The sequence below is a fragment of the Microtus ochrogaster genome, linkage group LG3 (genome assembly GCF_000317375.1).
Source record: "Microtus ochrogaster isolate Prairie Vole_2 linkage group LG3, MicOch1.0, whole genome shotgun sequence".
Classification (NCBI taxonomy): domain Eukaryota; kingdom Metazoa; phylum Chordata; class Mammalia; order Rodentia; family Cricetidae; genus Microtus; species Microtus ochrogaster.
Genome location: NC_022029.1, coordinates 40465932 through 40476142, shown reverse-complemented (window position 1 = coordinate 40476142; position 10211 = coordinate 40465932).

Below are 10211 nucleotides of genomic sequence, written 5' to 3'. Positions count from 1 at the left end.
GGTGTGGTGTGGTGTGGTGTGGGTGTGGTGTGCTGGGTGTGGTGTGCTGTGGTGTGGTGCAGTGTGGTGGGTGTGGTGTGGGTGTGGTGAGGTGCGGTGTGGTGTGGTGTGCAATAGCCTGGCGCTTAGGCAGACAGACTCTCCCCCAAACCTGTCATCTGACCACAGGATGCCCCTGGCTCTGAGCAATGACAGAGGCCGGCAATGGGGAAAGGTTCGCTTCTGGATTGGGCCTCCTTAGGGACCACCGTGACCCTTGTCGGTGCCACCAGAGACCACGCTGGTAACAGTAGTCCATGCTGTTGCTTCAGGCTGTGATGAATCCTGAGATTCATGTGGACCTACCACAGTCTGTTCTGCTACAGATGCCTTGGTGGAGGCCATGTCGAGGTTGTGGCCCTTGGAGCCCCTGAGGATGATGAGTAGGTCAGTTGTCCTGAGGCAGCCAAGGGCAGTGTTGATGTCTATGACCGGTGTTTTCACCAAAGCCTGTGATCTGGACTGCTGCCTGAAGTCATGTTAATGTCAGTGTGTGCAGGACAGCTGGACCCGCCCCTCTAGGGAGAGATGACCCATCCCTCAGTGGCAGCTTCAGGGCGGCGCCCGACAGTGGACAGTGCCAAGGGTGCAGAGAGCCACCTGCCGCTCATCTACCCACAGCATGGTGAAGGTGACTCAGGCTGTGGCTTGGGCGCCAAGAGCGGCCTCTGGCCACCACACTGCTCTCCACAGTTGATGACTTCTGGCAGGGAAAGATTCATCCTCCCTTAGGGGACTGGCCACTAGGAATCTGATCATGCCCCAGTAAATATATGAACAACACAAAATGAATTGCTTTTCCTTGGTGGGAGGTTACAGGAAGTGGGGGCAGCCATGGGAAGACTGGGAGATTAATGCGATCGGGGTACATGATGTGAGATTCCTAAATAATTAATTCAAAAAATTAAGAAAAAAAAAACACTTTGAGGAGTTGGGAGATGGCTCAGTGGGTAAGACCACTTGTTGCGCAAACATGGAGACCTAAGCCCAAATCCCCAACATCCATACAGAAAGTCAAACTTAAGCATGTGTGCCTGTAACTCCAACACTAAGTAGGTAAGAGCTTAAAGAATTCTGGGACTTGGGGCCACCAGCCTACCTTCAGGATCAGAGAGAGATCCTGTCATAAAGGGAGATGGAAAGTGATACAGCAGAACACCTAACATTCTCTTCTGGCTTCCTACACACACTCATGGGCATGTACACACACACACACACACACACACACACACACACACACTAAACAGACAGACAGACAGACAGATGCTGAGGTGTGTGAGGAAGCCTTACCTAGTTCCTGCTGGTAAGAGTGTTAACTGGTGTGGCCACTATGCAAATCAGTGAGGAGATTTTTCAAGAAAACTATAAAGAGAATTGCCATATTACCCACCTATACCATTTCTGGATGTGCACCTAAAGGACTCTGCATCCTCCCAGAGACACTTGCTCATCCATGTTTATTGCTGCCCTACACAATACCAAGTTGAAGGGATTGGCCTACACGTCCTCAGAATGGAAATGCGGCATGTATACATAACAGAAGTGTTTTCACCCATAAGGAAATGAATGCCGGTGGAAATTATTAATAGCTAACAAAGGTGTGGGAAACCAGGTGCTGCATGTCTTCTCTCACAGGCAGATCTGAGCTGCTAGTTTTTCTACACGTGATGGGTCAGCCAGTAAAGGCGCTTGCCCTTCACTAAGCCTGACCACCGAGTTCTATCCCAGGCACTGGGCGGGCTGGAGGGAACTGACTGCTACCTGCCCACACACACAAATAAATTCCAGAAAGCATGTATTTATGTGAGAATGAGTGTGGGCAGAGATCACAAAACCAGAAAAGGACCCATGAAAGAGGGGGAAAGGTGGCTTTAAAGGAGCCAGTGGGGAGAGCAATAGAAGGCATGTTGTTATAAATCACTCAAGAAGGTTATAGACTACCGTGATTATTAAACCAATTAGGGAGGTAGAGAGTCCTTTATTCAGAAAAGCTGGTGACTGAGAGCAGGCTCCTGCCACAAAGAACACTTGGCCACTAAACCAGGCAGGGGAGGGAGGGCTTTAAAGACAAAGGCTGTACTCGTATCACACCAGGTGCAGCATGGGGGAGGGGGAGTAATCACATAGTCAAATTTATTTCAAGGCCTATGGAAACATTCAGACTAATCAAATTAGTACTATACTTGTTTGCGATATATTGGCAATGCAGTTTTTGAACTCTAGGCAATTAACTAATCCCTAAACCCACACAACATGTGTTTATAAAAGCAATGACTGTTTAAGAAAATGTACGAGCTTTCATACATTTAATGAAAACATAATTTACAGCAAGCTATCCCACTGAACAAACACAAATTTATTCTTGTACTTGGTATTTTTTTAAGTTGATTTATAAATCCACCAATATTTAAGACTTCTTCGAAGTCAGGGGTTTCCAATATCAAAAAGTATATTTTCAAGACTAGGAATGTAGCTCAGAGGTGTTGAACAGAGCTGTCTGTTCATTCCTGGATGCCCAGACCTGAAATAACCACACAGAAACTGTATTAATTAAATCACTGGTCTAAAAGAGCTAGTTCCAGGACAGGCTCCAAAACCACAGAGAAACCCTGTCTTGAAAAACCAAAGAAAAATTAAAAATAAATAAATAAATAAACTTTCCCTGGCTTTGTTTTGTGGTCCTGTAGTAAGTACTGCAGAGTGGGTAACCAGAAATCCAGTTTCTGCTCCAAAACCTAACAGTCTAGTCCCACAGTGCCCTCTGGTGGTCACTTGGTATCATGAATGATTTTGTTTTGTATTGGTTTGGCTTTTGAGATAGGCGCTCACCCCAGGCTGCCCTGGAACTCACTGTGTAAAATTCACACAGTCTTGTCTTAATCTTCTTAGTGCTGGATTAGAGGTAGGAGCCACTGTCATTGTGCTTGGCTTTGTGAATTTTTCTTAAATTTGAAAATGAAGTTTTGATCATCAGATTCAGTCGGTTTCACCCTTGTTTAAGTAGATTTTGTCTGCTCTTTGCCTATATTGTTCCAACAAATGTCGGCTGCTCCCACAGACTGGGTCCACAAGTTCTGAACTGGAGTATCAGGCTGCCCTGAGATCACTAGTTAGAGACATCAAGTGTTGTCTTCCTAAAGGGGGATCCACAGAACACAGGGTCCCCCCAAGCTTCATCCTCTGAACTCCTGAACTTCAGTTCATCCCAGAAGCATAACCCCGATAAATGTGTCTCACTGACGGTCAGTCAACCATGCCAGCAAGCTTGCAAATACTGGTGATATTAAGAGAATCTTAAACTCTGATCTCTCTCTCTGTGTGTGTCTCTCTCTCTGTCTCTCTGTCTCTGTCTCTCTCTCTCTCTTTCTCTCTTGGAAGGGGGACAAGGTTAGACTCTGGGGCCATCAGTCTGGATTTTTTTTTATTGATTTTATTGAGCTATACATTTTTCTCTGCTCCCCTCCCTTCCTCCTCCCTCCCCTTCAACCTCTCCCATGATCCCCATGCTCCCAATTTACTCAGAAGACCTTGTCTTCCCATGTAGATTAGATCCATATATGTCTCTCTTAGGATCTTCCTTATTGTCTAGGTTCTCTGGGATTGTGGATTGTAGGCTTTTTTTTGTTTTGTTTTGTTTTTGCTTTATGTCTAAAAGCTGCTTATGAGTTAGTATATGATGGTTGTCTTTCTGGAATTGGGTTACCTCACTCAATATGATGTTTTCTAGACCCATCCATTTGCCTGCAAATTTCAAGATGTCATTATCTTTTTCTGCTGTGTAAATGTACCACATTTTCCTTATCCATTCAATTGAGGGATTAAACTCTGATTTCTAATCTGCCATCTCCCTTGAAACCACAATGTTGCGTGGCATGCATGGTGGATGCTACTTTCCCAGCAATGAACGGCTGTATAAGACTGAGAAAAGCCTTTGAAGTCTCTATGACCCATCCATGTAAGCAGTGCTGGTAGGGGATCTTGGAGGACTTCCTGGAGGAGAGGATACTATAGCCAATCATAAATAGAACAAGACCATTCCCCCCAGAGGCTCAACATGCATTTAAGTCAAAATCCAAATCAGAGGAAAGAGCCAGGGAGCTCTGTTAATATGTCCACAGGTCCTGAAATCCTGTTATAAAGCTTATTTATAGATGGTAGGTTACTGAAGGATTTGAAAGCCAAAGTTACATGTCTGTGCTCTGCATTTTGGACAAATCACCCACGTGGCTGAGGGCTGTGGAAGACATGTATGTGATAAGGTAAAGAAACAGCCAGGAGCTAGAGAAAGCTGTCGAACCAACGGAGCAGATGGGGGCTATCAGAGTCTTAAGGGAACATGTAGGCTTGCTGGCTTCCATCAGTGGACTGTGGTTAACGTTTTCATATAAACTTCAGAATTGCCCAATCTCATATTTCTTGTATAGAAGCAGATAGCCATAAAACAGCAAAAAGCAGAGCAAAATCCATATCCCTCCAGCAACTCAATCCCATGGGGAAATGAAGTAAGTACTCCTACATGTGTCTGTCTTTCTGTATTTAGTTAAATCCATCTCTGAAAGCAGAGAACTCCCAGGTGTGTCAACTAATCTTCCAGCACACAAAAGAAAACAGGAGAAGTGGCAAAGCCGCCTTCCTCCCTGACGCTCTCCGTCTTTTTGTTCTTTTGACCCACTGATCTTAACCACTAACGATACACAGGACAGAGTGCAGTCTGCCATGAATCACTCCTGAATACCAGCTACTGTTCATTGAGTTCTCATGGGATCCCTGGAAGAAGTACGGATTTTGTCTCCAGGAGCTTTAAAAGGGCTCAAAATAATACAAGAATTAAAATAATGTCTAAAAATTCACTCCATTTCCCATCGTGGGTTATGCCCAGCTAACAACATGATCTAAATTGGCACATCTGAGGACTCAGACCCATTAATATGCCCAACCTAGAAAATATTCTCTCAATATCAAATTCATAGGGAGAAATTTCAAAACTGGATCTTGAAAAGCAAAATCCAAAAATTGCTAAATTTAACATAATTAAAATCTAAGTGACATTCCTTTTTTTTTTTTTTTTTGAGAAACTCTCTGTAGCTTTGAAGCCTGTCCTGGAACTAGCTCTTGTAGACCAGGCTGGCCTCAAACTCACAGAGATCCGCCTGCCTCTGCCTCCCAAGTGCTGAGATTAAAGGTGTGCGCCACCACTGCCCAGCTTTTCTTTTTCTTTCTTTTTTTTTAATTTTTTTGACATTCCCTTTTCTTAATGAGTTAAAAGTCCAACATTCTCCTTGGTGTGGTGGCTTGTGACTGTAATCCTCTAAAGATAATGGAAGGCAGAGCTCTATGAGTTCGAGGCCATTGTCTACATAGAAAATTCCAGAGCCAAATAGTGAGGCCCTGTCCATCTCTACCCCACAAAAAAGCCCAACATTCTTAGGCGAATGACCAAAACCAATATCCCTTGAATTCTTATTCTGTTCCAGCTCAATCGGAAGGGGCCTTTTGAAACTATTTACTTGTTTGTTCATGTGCTTAATCGGTTATTGTGTACATGGATTAGAGTGTGTAGGACAGAGGACAATTTATTAAAGTTGCTTCTTTCCTTTTCACCACGTGGGTCTGAGAAATCAAATGCAGCTATGGCTTAGCAGCCAGTGCCTTTACACACTGAGCCATCTTGCCTAGGGACTTTAATATGCAGAAAAAGTCAGGCTCCTTGCAATCGTGAAAATAATTATTTTAAGGTATCATGAAGTCACAGATCTCACACCTTCCTGAGTTTCAAAGCTGAGATATGATTTGCATATCTAAATCACCTGAATACAGGGAGTTTTCATGTATTTGCCAAGTTTTGTAGAGCATCACCAGTAACTCCATTTTTGCACTGCCCAAAAACACTGTCCCTTTTAACAGTCACTTTCCTTTTCTCTACCCGGCCTTGGCAACCAACTACTGTGCCCCTTCCATGGAGCTGCGTGCTCTGGAAACATCATACGGGTGAAATCAGCTTCTCAAGATGAGTACTGCATGGCAGTACTTCATTTTCACAGTTGATGCTGGTATGGATATTATTCAAACTCAGGTGTGTGTTTTTTTGTTTTTTTTTTTTTTATAATTAGTGTTGCTTTGGACATCCATGGAGCTGTGCTGTCAGTTCTGTTGAATGTGAAGCCCAGCAGTGGGACTCCATGCCATAAACTCACTGTTTAACTCCGTGGACTTGCCCAATTGTTTTCCGTACTGGCTGCATCATTTTACCTTAGCAATGTACTAGAGTCCCATTTCTTCCATTCCTCACTAATACTGTTTTTTTTTTTTTTTTTGCTTTTCTGTTTTATTATAGCATGTGCAAAGTAGTATCTCTTGTGGCTTCAATCTGCATTTCTGTAAGGGCAACACTGACAAACATTGTTTGTTTATTGGTCACGTGGTGTGATGCCTCGTTTTATGTCGATTTGTCATAAGCTAGAGTCCTTTGGGAAGAAGAAACCTCAATGGAGAAGATGCCCCAAAAGATTTGCCTGTGGATAAGCCTATGGTGAATTTTTTTTTTTTTTTTTTTTTTGGTTTTTTTCGAGACAGGGTTTCTCTGTGGCTTTGGAGCCTGTCCTGGAACTAGCTCTTTTAGACCAGGCTGGTCTCGAACTCACAGAGATCCGCCTGCCTCTGCCTCCCAAGTGCTGGGATTAAAGGCGTGCGCCACCATCGCCCAGCCCTATGGTGCATTTTTGAAATTAGTGATTGATGTAGAAGTGCCTATCCTATTGTGGGTGATATTACACATAGGCAGTTGGTTCTAGGTTCGATAAGAAAGCAGGAACAAGCCTTGGAGAGCAAGCCAGTACACAGTTCCATTCCACTAAGGAGCCATGACTGATCCAGACTGCACATTTTGATACTGATACCACAAGTGGAGTGTGGTAGTTTGAATGAGAATAACCCCCATGGGTTTATATTATTTGATTTCTTGGTTCACAGTTGGAAAGGATTCAGAGTGTGGTCTTGTTGGAGTAGGTGTGGCCTTGTTGGACAAAATGTATCACTGAAGGTAGGTTTTGAGAACTCAAAAACCCATGCAGGCCTAGTGTCACTCTCTCTGTCTGCCTGCCTGCCTGTGGATCAAGATGTAAGCTCTTAGCCCCATGCCTACCCACTGCCTGCTGCCATGCTTCCTGTCATGATGATAATGGACTAACCCTCTAAAACTGTAAGGAAGCCTCCCACTCCCCTCACCCCCCGAGTTAAATGCTTTTCTTTTATAAGAGTTGTCTCGGTCATGGTGTCTCTTCACAGAATAACAAAGGCATGGGGTAATGCTGTGACAGACCTGACCATGTTGTTTTGAGGAAGATTAAGGAGTCACTTTGGAAACTTAGGCTAGAAAAGCCATTGCGTATCCAAAGTGGGGTGGGTTGTTTTGTGGGAGCTTGGAAGAGGAAAGTGTTGTGGAAAATGCAGATGATGGCTTGTGAAGTTCCAGAAGGACGTTTGAGCGCCATTTAAAGCCTCTATTGGGGCTGTTGCATATTTTGAGTAAGAGTCTGTGGTTCTGGTTAGCTGAGGCTTAAGAATCAGCTATGGTTAACATGAGACCAGAATCACTACAGTGAAAGCTTTGCTTTACCGGGATAAATGATGCTAGTAAGTGGGAGCTGAGAAATTAGCAGTGATTAAGAGACCAACATTGTTGAAGTGAAATATTCTAGGTGTTTCCTCAATGTAGCACACACAAATTGTGTTCCAGAGGTGGCCAAGATTGTACCTCATGCTGGCAACTGAATTTGATAGTCTAAGTCACCTGGGTGGCACTGGTTTTGAAGCTACGAAGGGTTCATGGAAAAGCTGAGACTTGGCACTGTGTGACAAGACTGGAGTCACTAAAGAGAGCCGAAAGGAGGCTATTGGTGAAAGAGCGGCCCTGTTGCAGCAAAAGGCCTCAGCATTTTGGAGATGCCAAAACCATGCAACAACTACCAACAGCAGCCATGGAGAGAAAGCAGACACAATCTGTGTTGGCTACAGAAGATGGAGCTGAAGCAGTGACTCAGGCCCTTCAGAGGAGGCCAGGAGATCATGAGCGGACCACAGACACTGGATTCTGAGTTGTTTACACTGCTGGAGTTTGGCTTTGCTTTGCTCAGATTGTTACTGTGTCCTCATTCTTCCCTCATGACATAAAGTGTTTAATTTTTATTTTACAGAGCCCACAATTGAGTTTACATAGACTTTGGATTAAAAAAAAAACTGAATACTTTAAGATAATGTCTTTTCTTGGGTGGATTTTTTTGGGGGGTTGTTTGTTTGTTGGTTTTTCAAGACAGGGTTTCTCTGGAACTCACTCTGTAGATCAGGCGCCCTCGAACTCACAGAGATCCTCCTGCCTCTGCCTTCCTATTGCTGGGATTGATAACAATTTTTAAGTGATTGAACTTTCAAAGACTGTGAAACTTTCACATTTCGGAGTGTTTATATTCTAAGTGAGGTAATCCAGACCCAGAAAGACAAACACTGTATGTACTCAATCATAAGTGGATATTAAACATAAAGCAAAGGATAACTGGTCTGCAATTCACAGCTCAGAAAAGCTAGGTAAAAAAGAAGACCCTAAGAGCAACAAACAAATGGAGGGCCCCAGGAAGGGAAGATAGTTAAAAAGAATCTCCTGGATAAACTGGGGAGGGGAGTAAAAAGGGAGACGAATGGGATTGAGGTCAATTTGGGCGAGGGACGGAGGGAGAGAGCAATGAAAGGGACATCTTGATAGAGAGCCATTGTGGGGTTAGGGAGAAACCTAGTGCTAGAAAAATTCCCAGGAATCCACATGGATGACCCCAGCTAAAGACTCCTAGCAATAATGAAGAGGGTTTCTGAACCAGCCTTCCCCTTTAATCAGATGAGTGACTACCGTAATTGTCATCATAGAGCCTTCATCCAGTAACTGATGGAAGCAGATGCAGTGACCCACAGACAAGCACTGGGCTGAGATCCTGGAGTTTAGTTGAAGAAAGAGGGATAATATGAAAAGGGGGTTCAAGATCAGGATGGGGAAAACTAGAGACAGCTGTGGGAGCTCACGGACTCTGGGAAACCTACATGGGACCAAACTACGTCATCTGAATGTGGGTGACAGTTATGTGACTTGAGCTGTTGGGAGACAGGAACCACGACCTATCTTGGTTGCTTGAACTGACTTTTGGGAGCCCATTCCCTATGGTGGGATACCTTGCTCATCTTTGATATGGGGAGAGGGGCTTAGTCCTGCCTCAATTTGATATGCCAGAATTTGTTGACTCCAGAAGGAAAGCCTTACTCCCACTGAAGTGGATGGGGGGGGTGGGAAGGGGCAAGGTGAGGAGGGAATGGGAAGAGGGGAGGAAAGGGGAAATAGGGTTGGTATGTAAAATGAAAGAAAATTTTAAATAAAAAAACAAAAAAGTGAAAGCATTCTTTTATATTAATATATTTTATATTTTAATGTTTATAATGTTGATATTAATGCTCATGGGAATGAACAAGAAAGGAAAGGTTATGGCTTAACAGTGATATGCCTGTGTTTGTTTTTATCAACTTGACACAGGTTAGTCATTTGACAGGGAATGTCAGTTGAGAAAATGCTACCATAAGATCAGGCTGAAGGCAGACCTGTGGGCATTTTCTTAGTGATTGATGAGAAGGGACCCAGCCCATTAAGGATGGTGCCATCCCTGGGCTTGTGCTGCTGAATTCTCTGACAGTAGGCTCAGCAAGCCATCAGAACCACCCCTACCCCCATGACCTCTGATTCAGCTCCTGTCTCAGGTTCCCACACGGATTCTGAGTCCTGCTTTGGCTTCCCTCAATGGACTGTGAGTGGAGATTTAAGACAAACAAACCCTGTCTTTCCGCATTGCGCGTTTGTTATGGTGTTTAGTCACAACATCGGCAACCCTGAGTAAGATAGGGAGTGAGAAAGTATTTAACTTGTTTTTCACTTTACAGGAGCCCACAGTTTAAAAAACAGAATTTATGGAAGTTTTAGAATTCCTAGAGAAACTTTGGATATTTTAGAGAAACTCTGAAAGACTTTGAATGTTTTAGAAAGACCGAACTTGCCGGGCGGTGGTGGTGCACGCCTTTAATCCCAGCACTCAGGAGGCAGAGGCAGGTGGATCTCTGTGAGTTCGAGACCAGCCTGGTCTACA